This window comes from Diceros bicornis, chromosome 28 (genome assembly GCF_020826845.1).
Source record: "Diceros bicornis minor isolate mBicDic1 chromosome 28, mDicBic1.mat.cur, whole genome shotgun sequence".
In the NCBI taxonomy this organism is placed as follows: Eukaryota; Metazoa; Chordata; class Mammalia; order Perissodactyla; family Rhinocerotidae; genus Diceros; species Diceros bicornis.
The window spans coordinates 39661885-39674847 of NC_080767.1; the positions used below are offsets into that span (position 1 = coordinate 39661885).

The following is a 12963-nucleotide window of genomic DNA, read 5'->3' on the forward strand; positions in this document are numbered from 1 at the left end:
CCCCCTCACTCTCCCAAAGAATTCCCCCCAGCACTGTGTGCTCCTGCATGTGTTGTCTTGTCAAAGAAGAAGTAGGCAGCAAATGAGATCGCCGCTTGTGGGATGGGGGGTGGGGGAGATTCGTACACAAATATATAGACCTCTCTGAGATCTGGCAAACACCAATTAATATTTATCAAGTACCCACGGCATTCATGATACCGAGCATCAACATGCAAAGCATACAGTCCCCGTATCAGAGAGTCTACACTCTGATTCAAAAGCTATACACAGATAGATTCTCTGTGTGCTTGGAGGCCCCCGCCCTGGTGGGAGAACCCATCAGGAGTTTACGTTAATGTTTATAGCAAGGGGCCTCTTCTTATAGACGTGATGTAGAATTCTCAACCAGTGTCATCAGCACCACGGCCTCCATTGAGGGAGCATGGCTGAGACACTAGCCCAAGTCTCTGGGGGGCTGTCCCATTCACAAAGACTCCCGGAAGCGTCTCATCAACACATCTCCTTCACTAACTCCCATCTTAGCTCTTACTCGGGCTTAAAAGAAAAGGAAAAGTCCCCCTCTCCGTTGAAGATTAGAGTCCATCATGACCATCCATATCCTGATATTTCTAAGGGATGTTGGCAAGATAAGCACTCTGCTTGAATATCCCACTGCCCATTTGCAGCCGGACGGCTCACAGCCACCTCCCAGAAGAATAGCACCAAGCAGACTCCCATCATCTGGGCTCTGAAAAGAAAAGGGGGGACCCCCCTTCCTGGCAGCTTGCTTGTCACAGCATTTGTTGACAACCCCATTGAAAACAGTCCTCACTGCCGCTGTGAAGTCTTGTTCTGTCTCCCATTCACTCCTTTCTCAGACAGTTTTTGAAAGGCGAAAAGTCTGGAAAGCACACACACATGCCCCCCGCCCCCGCCCCCGTCACCGAGGGAGAGAGGCGGCAGCTCGGGTGAGCCGGGCTGACGAGCCTCCTCACCTGGCCCCACAGTGCACCGCCTCCAATTAAATCAAAATGGTTTGTTTTTAATGGTCTTTTACACTGACAAGTGGGCGATCATTTTGGGCCCACTAGCTGTCAGGGAACTGAGGCAAATCCTCCGTTGATAATGCCCAATGCTTCCAATTAGGAGCCGAGGCCGCTCCTGGCGCGCTAACGATTCCCCAGCCACCCCCTAGGCCCCTTTGGCGCTGGCTGTTTCTTCTTGCCTCCTCCGCCGCAAATTACTGACACAAAACGGAAGGCCCCGTCTCCTCCGCCACGCCAGGCCCGGGCCCTGTTGGGCTTAATGAGCCGATGGAAGTTTCGTGGCTCCGGCGCTAAATTCTTTTCTTGTTTGACAGCTGCTCGGCTAAGGCGAGTGTTGACCTTATAAAAGATTTAGTGTTTCTCATTATTTTCTGTCAAGCTTCACAAGTGATGGGTCTGCGGTTATCATTTGCATCCTGGGGTGTGTGTGTGGTGGAGGGGGGCTTCGAAGTGGAGACGGGGAAATGGGAAGGGGTCTTTCTCTCCTCGCATTGCATTTGGCTCCTGCACAACAGCTTCCAGTGAGACATTCTTGGGCTGAGATGTTTCAAAGAGAAGCCAAGAGGCAAAGCAGAGATGATGGATGGTTTGATGGCTTCCAGGCCTCCTGGATGGAGCTTTGGTGCAGGCACAGCAGAAAACCCAGGGCACCCCGAGGCTGGTCCAGTCCCAGAGCCTGCCGGACAATAGCCTGAATGTGCTGGGCAAAGAGATGATCTGAGCCAGACTCGATGCTGAGGACAGTTTTAGGGCCACACTCAAGACTTCATCAGGAGGAACTCACTCTTCTCTTACTGGCCCCATTTAAAGCCATTGCCGGCAAGATTCCTCCCTGTTTTCCATCCTATATAAGGCTTTAATGGTTTTTAAAAGTAGGACCATTTTTTTTTAAATGACACATTAGTCTCCACTGAGATGACTATGGGAGCATTTGTTAGTTTTTATTTTGTTCCTGCACCCATGCCAAATTGCCGCTGCTCCATATTAACAAGACTCCAGCGAGTCCATGCTGGCTCCTTTGCCAGCCCTCTGCTGGCCTCTCCATCTCATCTCTTTCAATCTCTGTGTTCTCCCCCTTGCTCTCACCTACCCACTGGCCATCCCAGGTGAGAGTGACCCAGGGTTGCCTGAAGAGGGAGAGAGAGTTAAGTGTAGATGAACAGATGGATGTCTTCTCCCAGGGGTTCTGAGTCTTCATTCATCCTTGTCACCATGGGAGACTCTATTTCAATCTCTTAGAGCAAAAGCAAGGTACTCTCTCCCTGCCGTGTCCATAGCAGAACTTGCTAATCGATCATTGCACACTTTTTGCATGAGCCTAGATTCAGCCTGAGAATATTTTATATCAGAACACAGGCATCAGCCACCATCAGTCTATTAGAGCTGATATATGAAATGAAACCACTTACCATCCCCACCTTAGAGGGTCCATTTAAATCAACTGCTAAGTATCCTAAAATTCCTTGTCTTTTTATGCTACATTAAGATGATATTTACATAAAGGAAATAAAATATAGCCCACTAATGGAAAATAGACAAATTGGACTTCATCAAAATTAAAAACTTTGGTGCTTCAAATGATACTATCAAGAAAGTGAAAAGACAAACCACAGAATAGGAGAAAATATTTGCAAATCATATATCTGATAAGGGACTTGTATCTATGAATATAAATATTACCCTTACAACTCAGTAATGAAAAGATAAATAACCCAATTTTAAAATGGGCAAAGGATATGAATAGACATTTCTCCATAGAAGATATACAAATCGCCAATAAGCACATGAAAGTTGCTCAACATCATTAGCCATTAGGGGAATGCAAATCAAAACCACAATGAGATACCACTTCACGCCCACTAACTAGGACGTCTATAATTAAAAAATACAATAACAAGTGTTGGCAAGGTTTCGGAGAAATTGGAACCCTCATACATTGCCGGTGAGAAAAAAAATGGTGCAGCCACTTTGGACAACACTGTAGCAGTTGCCCAAAATGTTAAGCATAGAGTTCCCATCTGACCCAGCAATTCCACTCTTTGGTATCTACCCAAGAAATATGAAAACGTACATCCACACAAACACTTGTATGTGAGTGTTCACAGGAGCATTACTCATAACAGCCAAAAAGTGGAAACAACCCAAATGTCCTCAACAGATGAATGGGTAAACAAAATATAGTAGATCGTACGAAAGAATATCATTCAGCAATGAAAAGGAATTAAGTACTGATACAGTGTGGATGAACCTTGAAAACATTATGCCAAGTGAAAGAAGCCAATCACAAAAGACCACGCTTTGTGTGATTCCGTTTATATGAAATGTCCAGAATAGGCAAATCCATAGAGACAGAAAGTAGGTAGTGGTTGCCAGGGCCAAGGGAGAGAAATGAGGAGTGGCTACAAATGGGTACGAGGCTTCTTTTTGGGGTGATGAAAATGTTCTAAACTTGGATTATGATGGTGGTTGCATAACCCTATGAATATACTAAAAATCATTGATTTATACACTTTAAATGGGTGAGTTTTATGATATGTGAATTACATCTTAATAAAGCTGTTCAAAAAAAAAGGTCAGGCCACTTGAAAAAGAAAAAATAGCCCACTTGAGTCAAATGAGTGTTCATCACCCAGATTCTGTCTTTGGAGCCTGGAACAGGGTGATAATCGGCCCCTGTGAAATGTTCTCAGGTGGTGAGGGAGGGTCTGGTGTGTCCTCAGCTCCCCCGACTATCCATTATGACTCTCACTTACCTGAAGCCTATTAAACGTAGAAGTGAGGAAGCAGAGGTGGGCACTGAGCTGGAGGTTTTGGGGAAGTTCAGACAAACACCCCACTTTGATGTTACCCCATTATTCATCTACCAGCATCCAGCAAACAGATTCTTTGTTCACTTCTGATCTCAACAGTGGCTGACCAGCCTTGGCTAATCCTTGGGAATGATCTAGAGATACTGGTATGGCTTCTGGAAATAGCAACTCAATCCTCATTTTCAAAGGCATGCATGACTGCCTCTTCTTCTGCCCTAGTAAGTCTCAAGAGCCCTGCAGTCAGTGGAGCACAGACCCGGATCCCAGCTCTTGCTTTGGCTTTGAGCTGGGTCTCCTTAAGCCAGTGTCTTAACCACCCTGAGCTGCAGCCTCTTCTCTTGTCAGGTGAAGGCGGCCCCCCCACCCTTGCCCTCAGAGGGCCGTGGCTCCCCCTTCCTCATCTGACACAGTTCCCTGTGGTCCCACGTTAGACCCTGTGGGGAGGCAGGAAGTTTGTTTTCTAAGCCTGAATTTGGATGTTCTTTGAAAACGCAGCATGTGTCAGCAGGGAGGGTCGGGCCCTGTGTCCTTGCTTCATCTATTTTTGGACCACAGAGAAATTAGAGCCAGTGGCAGAATAACAATTTAGGGGACCAGATGTCTCGGGAGAGATTGTCACTCTCACTAATTACTTAAACTACAAACCCGCTCCATCAGGGCTTAGGACCCAGGCTGTTCTCCAATGACGTCTTGCATGGATTTGTGTTCTTCCAGGGCCTCTGACCTCCAGCTGCCCCGAACTTGACAGAAATTACTGACCTGGGACTGATCCATAATTCTCAAGTACCTCTCATTAGAGGAGACAGCCCCTCAATCTTTTAAAACAAAATCTTTCTCCCAGTCACCTAAGCAGTTGTCACTTAAAAAAAAAAAAAAAAAAACTAAAGTAAAATCTCTATAGCTGTCATTTTTTTTTAGCTCTTTGGCAGATTTTTTTTTAATCTGGCTATTTTTTCTCAAGTCCTACCTTTTGCCTTCTCGGCCCCCGGACTTGGCACTGGAAGGGTTGGTGCCCAGTTGTGGGACCATCGTGTGGCCAATGAGAGGGGACGGGAGAGTCAGCTGGCCCAGCTGCCCCTTTTAGTAGGACGTAGCAGGGCCGTGGACTCCACAGGCAAATGGGAAAGCCGCTGAGCCTGTGAGCTTGTACAGCAGGGGCTGGTTCTTCCCGGCAGGTGTGTACACAGGCACACACCCCTCCACTGCGTGCGTGTCTGGGTATGGTTTTACGAACAGCAGCAGGCCTGACACTGGGGAGAAGGCACAAAGGAAAACCCATTGCCCTCCTGCTGTCAAGAGCCCCATGCTGTGGCTGCCTCAACGTGCCACCCGTGGCAGAGGCCTCACGCTGAATGGAGAAGACAGCAAGGAGAGAGGAAAGAAAAGGCTTTTTAGCGTGTGGACCAAAGCTGTTCCACTCAGCCGAAGGCCAGCGCCACCGGGCAAAAGAAAACAACCAGGGTCTCTCCTCCTTGGGTCTTGGATGCTTTCTTAGGCATTGAGAAGGATGTAAGCCCCGTGAAGCTGGATGAGTCTCCCAGGAGGAGCCCTGGGGAAGGCCAGGGCAAGCCAGTCACAAACCATTGCACGTAAAACTGCAATTGGCAGCACCCCTCTTGATTCAAATGGAACCATACACAAATCTCCAACAAACACATCTTGTAAAACAGAGTGACCTTTTGTAAATTGTTTCTGTGGAGGGAGGAGCCCCTGCACAGCCCCATCCCTGGCCCCTGAGTCACCTCTCCCAAATGCACTTTGAAAATCCTCCCTTGTGTTTTCATCTAAAAAGAGGGAAAGGCGATAATCCCTTATAGATAAAACTATTCTCCCTATTCTCAATCTCTTCCCTCCCAGAGGCAATGACTTCTGGAACGTTCTTTCCTTCCAGGTCTTTCTACTCTACTAGATTCAGACACATGCTTGAACACAGGGAATCTTTTTGTTTATGTTTTAAATTTTTAATAGAAATGGCATCATACTTACGTTCCATTCTGTAAATTAAACTTTTTTTCATGCAACATTGTTTCCGAGACTTATACATGTTGATTCAGCCAGGCCTAGAGCAGCGCTGTCCAGTAGAACTTTCTGTGATGGGGGAAATGTGCTACGTCCGCTCTGTCCAACATAGCCACTGGCCACATGGCATTACTGAGCACTTGAAAAGTGGTTAGTGTGACGGAGGGACTGAATTTTTAATTTTAGTTAATTTTAGTTACTTGATATTTACATAGCCACGTGTGGCTAGTGGCTACGATGTCAGACAGTGCCTCTCTGGAGTGTTCATTTTAACTGATGCAGAGTATTCCACGGTATGAAGTTACCACCTTTGGTTTATCCAGTCCCCACTGATGGACAGGCAGTTGTTTCCAGGACATATTATCGTGGCACAAGGAGGATTCTCGCACATGTCTCTTAGTGGACATTTTGAAAGTTTCTCCAGGGTGTATATCTAAGCATGGACTCGCTGGTTCGAAGGGTGTGCACATATCTGGCCTTTCTAGCTGATGCCAAATCAAGGTGGTTGTACCCATTAACTCCCTACTAGCAGTGTATGAAATTTCCCATTTCTGATGTCAGATTTATTACTATCAATCTGACGGGTGTGAAACAGTACTTTCTTCCTTTCTTCTCTGGTTACATACATTAGGTTGAGCATCTTTCCCTGTTTGTTGGCCTTCAGATTTCCTCTCCATGAACTGCCCGTTCGCTTCTTCTGCCACTTTCTCTCTTGCCATGGGACCCCAACCCCACTTTCACCTCCCCGTCTCTGCCTTATTCTTTGAGTTTCTGCTTGTATGTTATTTCCTTAGGGAGACTTATCTGGCCCCAAAGTATGAGTCTGATTCCTGTATTATAAGCTCATAGAGAATCTGGTACTTCTTTTAACACTTGGCACAACTATAATTGAATACTTAGCTGTGTAATTATATTTTTATGACGAACGTCCTGGCTCCATGAAACCAGAGGCTTTCTGAATTCTCCCTGTATCCCGGTGCCTGGCACGGAGTCTGGCACGCAGTGGATACTCAGTAAGTAATCATCGAGTGAGGCAATGAAGACATAAGTGAAAGGACACAACCACACCGTATCCCCTAACCCAGACCACATGGGCACCTTCTCTATAATGGCGCCAGTTCATTCCACATCTGCTGAAAGTAGATCAGACTTTTCAAGCAAGCATAAAAAGCAAACCTCAACAAATACCAAAGGATCCGATTCATGCAGATTACTGTGGCACCAAACAAATTAAATTAGAAATCATCCACAAATGTAACTAATAAAATGGCCTGGAAATTTAAAAGCATGTTTATAAATAACTTGAGGACCAAAAAAGAAATTGAAGCAGAAATTCAATAGAAATTAGAGGAAAAGAGAACCAAAGAAAACTATATACTTAAACCTTGTGAGATGAGATAAAAGAAAATTTAGAGGGAAACATAGTCGCTGATGCCGTGTTACATAAATGTTACTATTAGAAAAAGAAAGATTAAAAAGTAATTAGCCAAGCACACAACTCTAGATACTAGAGAAAGAACCATAGAGTAACCTCAAAGAAGGAAATCAGGTCAAGAGCAAAATTAATGAAATGTCAAAGGTACAATTAAAGGTATCAATCAGACGAAAGTTTGGTTCATTCCAAGTGGGTCAGAAAAGCGCAGATGCTTTCACATGAATTGGGAAGAGGAATCCAGGAGTCTAGACCCCATGGGGCGAAGTGGGGCCACAAGTGGACAGGGAGTGGACCTCAGGAAAAGACCTCAGCTCTGTCCAGGACTCACGGAGGCTGTGGGAGAATGGCCTCCCACCTTGGGCCACGGATTTTCCATCTGTAGTATGGGAGAGTCGGACTCATTGATCTCTTGGGTCTCTTCCAACCCGAGATTTCTGAGAATCTTTTATTCCAATCCAGTTGCAGAGGGGCAGAGGATATTATCCAGGGAGGGGATTATGATTGCTCAGAGCAGCATTGACTCCAAGTTTCTTTTAAGATCTGCCCGCTGCTCACCTCCCCTGCCTCACCTCATTGTCCCCTGGCCACACTGATTTGCTTTTATTTTCTTTAATTTGCCCAAATTCTTCCCACTTCAGGGCTTTGGCTGGTCCCTTCCATCTAAATCATTTTTGCCTTCCTTTCCCCTGGCTAGCTCCCTCATCCTCTCTAGAAAGACCTTCCTGCCCCCCAGACGGAGTTAGAATTCCCCAGTCCACAGCCTTATTAAATTGCCATTAAACGATTACACATAGAGTGTGTTCAGCGGCTGTCCCCCATGCCATTGTGCAGGGTCCCTGTGGGCAAGTGTCCAGCCTGTCTTACCCGTGTACCCCCAGGGTGTACTGTGCAGTGGAGGCACCTGGTCCTTATTTGGGCAATGCTCTTTAGATGCTCCCCCCTCCAACAGGACCAGCACCTTTGCCAACCCCTGCCCACCCTGCTCCCAGGGCTGCTGGCAGGCCAGGACGCTCGCCTCTTATTTACCTGCATTGACCTTAGAGCGACTCAGCTCCATTCAGCAAAGCTGTCTCCTGCCAGAGCCATTACAATTTCTTAGCTCCAGGCAGAGACAGGCCGCAGATGGCTTAATTTAGAAGCATCTCAGAAGGAATTCCTTGCTCCATAGCTCTTCATCCTTTGACTCCGGGGGTCTGTAGGGTCGTGACCACACACAGCTTGAGGCCTGAGTTGTAATTAGGATCCTCTTCTCTGGCTGAGCTGCTATTTTAGGAGGACAGGGCGTGTGTGTGGGATAGGAGCCACGATGTTCCCAGCAGTGACTCTTGGTTGACTCGTTTCATGAGCATTTATTAAGAGAGAGCGGAGTTTATCGATGAAGTTCTGGGCCTAGAGGCCCACAGTGCTGGGTTCAGTCTGTGCGACCTGGGGCAGGTGACTGGACCTTTTTGGGCCTCTGTCTCCCCATCTGTAAGATGGAGACAACATCCGGATGTTCTGAGGCTTGTGTGAAATAAGTGCCCTGAGCCGGGCACACAGCGAGTCTGTTATTATAACATTGCTGAAGATGCCAGCCGTGGGCAGGACAAGCTCTGCAGAGGACACCCTGCTTCTCGGCATTCTGAGAGCCGGAACTCCCCTCCCCATTGACTCCCGTGTCCTTCTTGGGGATTTTGTGGGTACCGAATAGGCCCAATTCCCTTCTCTTTCTAAAGACCCATTCCGCATGGGCGGTAAGCATTTGCTTGAGTTGGCTTTGAGGAGAGTCCATCGGACCCAGCCACTAAGCATCTCCTTTGGTTTTCACCTCCACACTCAGGCGGCGCCAAGCCCAGGAGGCACAACCTCCTCCACCTCTGCTGACACCATTTTCCCTCCTGCCACTCCCTTCCGTCCTCTCACATCTCGATCCTTCCAGGCCACATTCAAGACTTACCTGGCCTGAGAAGCCTTCCTTGACCACATGAGGCCAGGTGAACTCTGCCCACTTCCCTCTTTCACTCATTCATTCATTCACTCATTTGTTCACCCTTCCAACTTTATTTAAACACTTGCCGAACACCAGGCCCCATGTGAGGCACGGGGGTCCTCAGGGAACAGGACAGGTACAGACTCCGCCTTGCAGGGCTCCAGGCTGGGCACTCGCTTGAGCTCCCTGTCTTGGGTGACTTAACTCCACGAGATTCCAGCTGGTATGTGAATTCATCAACATCAGAGACCACAGGCAACATGCCTTCTGCCTTCCCCAGCACCAGCCCAGTGCTGCTGAGAACATAGTGGGTGCCAGAATGTGTGTGGTCAGTCACTGGGGTGAGCCTCTTGCACCCAAAACACCCCCTCAGAAACCCCAGGGAGAAATGGAACTGGGAATGCTGAAGCACAAAAGGAATGTGTCCTGGCACATAGTAGGCGCTTAATACATATTTTTTAGACGGATGGATGGATGAATGAATATTTCCTCCTTGCTGAAGTTTCTAAGTAAAAGGAGATTGCAAAAAAGAAAATTCCTACTAGAGTTCTCTTTTATGCTGGTTTTACCCTGATCACCTCTAAGCTGAGCAGCTCCTTAGGGCCTGGATCTTCCTGCCACTTCCTCAGGAGACGCGAGTGAGTTCTGAGCCTCCAACCATCAGCACCCACCAAATCAACACCACCCACTACCCACCATCAGCACCACCCACCATTCCTGCATGCTGAACTGCCCAGGGAATGGCTTGAGGGATGTATTAGTTTCCTGAAGCTGCCATAACAAATTACCACAAACTTGGTGGTTTAAACAATAGAAATTTATTCTCCAACAGTTTTGGAGGCCAGAAATCCAAAATCAAGGTTTCAGCAGGGCCGTACTCCCACTCTCCCTCTCTAAGGGAGAATGCTTTTCTCGCCTCTTCCAGCTCCTGGTGGCTCCTGGTGGCTCCTGGCCCTCCTGAGCTGTGGCCAGATCACTCCGGTGTGTGGCTCCGTCTTCTTGTGTCTTCTCTGTGTCTGTGTCTTCTCTCTTTTACAAGGATGCTTCTCATTGGATTTAGAGCCCACCTGAATAATTCAGCATGTTCTCATCTTGAGATCCTTAACTTAATCACATCTGCAAAGACCCTTTTTACAAATAAGGTCACATTCACAGGTTCTGGGGTTTAGGATGTGGACACACCTTTGGGGGGCAGAAAGGGATGCGTGGAGAAGGCAGAGATGTGCTCTGCAGTCTCTGTTAAGCACCATTGGTGACTGGCCCCCAGGGACAGAACTATTGCCACTCTGAGTGCTGCAGAGGACCATGGAGACCTGACTCCCAGCCGTCTGGGCGTCTGAATCAGTCAGAGCGCCGGCGCGGCCTCCGCAGACCCAAGGTACCACCTCACTGAGCTTCTCTAGCTGCCTTCTGGGTGTCAGGAGAATCATATCACCACGTAAAAGTCAGGCCATCCCTTGCCAGAGGGGACACAAAGGTGTCCTTGGAAGCTTCTTGTTTACTGGCTGTCTTCTTCCTGCACAATGTATAGGGTCTTCTCCCTTCTCAATAACTTTTGTGAGGCCCCTTGGGAATTTTTCTGAAGGTGGAGATTGAGCTGAGAACAAGATCATGGTTTGAGTGATCAAGGTGAGTTGAGCACCAGGCGTTGACCTGGGTCCTGGTGGGCATTAGGTGACTGTGGTAAGGGCCCTGCCCTGGTGGACTCAGCAGCTTTGGGATTGGGCTCAGGCTCTGCCTGGGTTACAAGAGCCCCAGACGATCCTAATGCACATCCAAGAAATCTGAAACCTGACGCCGGGGCTGGGATGGCTCCAGGAAACGCTGCCACGGAGGATCCGTGGAAGACTTGCAAAAGGTCCACGCATCTTGAAATGGCCTGCACTGTTCTGTACGTTAGGACTTGCGGGTATTTTTTTCATCCAGAGGAGAGAGTCCACAGCTTTCTGCAGAGTCTCCAAAGGGTCTACATCCCCCAGACAGTGAAGAACATGGTCTTATGTCCTGGAATAACTAACTAAATCTACTCATCACCATTTGATTTTTATGGATTTCTAACAAGCTTCTGTAGCCCTGGCCCCTTCTCACCTCATGAGTGAGGTGCAGGGAGTACCCTGGACACAGTGTGAGCCCCAGCTGTGGCAGAATGTTCTAGAAAGAAGCCGGAACTTAGTGCCCAGGAACTGGGGCGGGGTCGGGGGGGGCGGCGGTGCTAAAACAGAATTTCTCTGCCATCGATTCCCTGTGGGGCCAGCCATGGGCCGAACTCTGCTCTGGGCCTCAGTCTCCTCATCCGTGATGTGATGAACACAGTCGAGTCGGATTCCACTGGGCCCTCATGCACACTGACGTGCCTGCTGCTGGTGAGTACGGCTCCCTGGACTTGCGGCCAAACAACTCAAGGTATGGGTCTTGCTGACCCTAAGCGGTGGCCCAGACCTTCGACTGGGGGGCCTGACGGTGTCCTGGATCAAGGCCGCAGATGCAGGACTCAAGGAACCAGGAGGTCGCACCGGCTCTGCGCCCGGCCTCATAGAGACATCACCTAGTTCTCTGCCCTCAGGAAACCACAGTTGGTCCATGGGCTCTGGTTAAGGGTCATGACTTTCTCCGAGGGGGGTGGGGGACCCCAGGCCTCGGTGCTCCCAGCTGGGCACCGAGCACAGAGACTTTCCCAACATGTTCCTGCTTGTCTTCCCTCTACTTCCTTTTAATATCTTATCCTCCTTCCCACCCCCCACCCCCCACCCCGTTTTTCTTTTCTCTCACATTTGGTCACCGGAAGGCTGCCGGCAGCACTGTGGGTTTAGCTAACCCCCCGGGGGGCCGACCCTGGCCTGGTCTCTGGACAACAGCCTGTGGCCATCCTTGGGCATGGGTCCTGCTTTATCCCGAAAACTCGGCAGAGCCTTCAGCTGCTCCTGCAAACCCAGAGGGAAGCTGCCCCTCCACCTCGGCCACCTTGTGAACTTGAACTCTGAGGGGCCCCAGGGACGCCACGCATGCTGGCCCCTGAGCTGGGAAACCCCTGCTCATCCTTCAAGCCTCCCCTGAAGTGTCTCTTCCCCAGGGGAGCCCCCTGCCCCCGGGGAGGGCTGAGCTCATGCTATTGGTGCTCATTGCACGTGTGTGCGCGTGCGCACACCCACGCGCCACTCTGTCAATTGTAATGAAATAGCTGTGTAATTATCGGTCTTAGGTTATCCTAAAGTAGAAATGCCATTTTAGGGGGATTTTCTCGCACTTGGGGGTAATGTAACAGACCCAGGAGAGGCTTTTCATCCACCACCGTTTCTGGAGAAGGAGGGCAGGCTGAAACACTGACTGCACACAATCTAAACTGAAGAGGCTCCCACGCCTTGGACCTGTGTCTCCCAGGTTTCCTCCAGAAGGGCGAGGTGACACATATTTAAGCTCTGGTTCCCGTACTATTGAGTGTCTGCCCTTGACACCCCTGGCGGCTGCCACCCGGCAGGAGGGGTTAGATCATCCTCCCGTGAAGGAGCGTGGACAGCGCCAGGAGGGCCCCCTTGAAGAGGGCAGCTTGTTGGGGGCGGCTAATGGTGGAAAATCGGCATGTGAAGGATAATGCTGGCTATGAGGTCCCACTGCAGGTGACTCTGGTCACCGTCAGGTGGTATTTATCACGCACACATCGTCCCCAGCAATGAGCTGGACAGAAGGGGAAACGCTGGTTCCCGG

At 49.0% G+C, this 12963-nt stretch overlaps 1 protein-coding gene across 2 annotated transcripts in view; it reads left to right on the forward strand.

Annotated features, from left to right (window-relative positions):
- Nucleotides 1–12963, forward strand: part of CFAP77 (cilia and flagella associated protein 77) — a 128104-nt gene that overhangs the window by 114803 nt on the left and 338 nt on the right. The window lies entirely within an intron of this gene.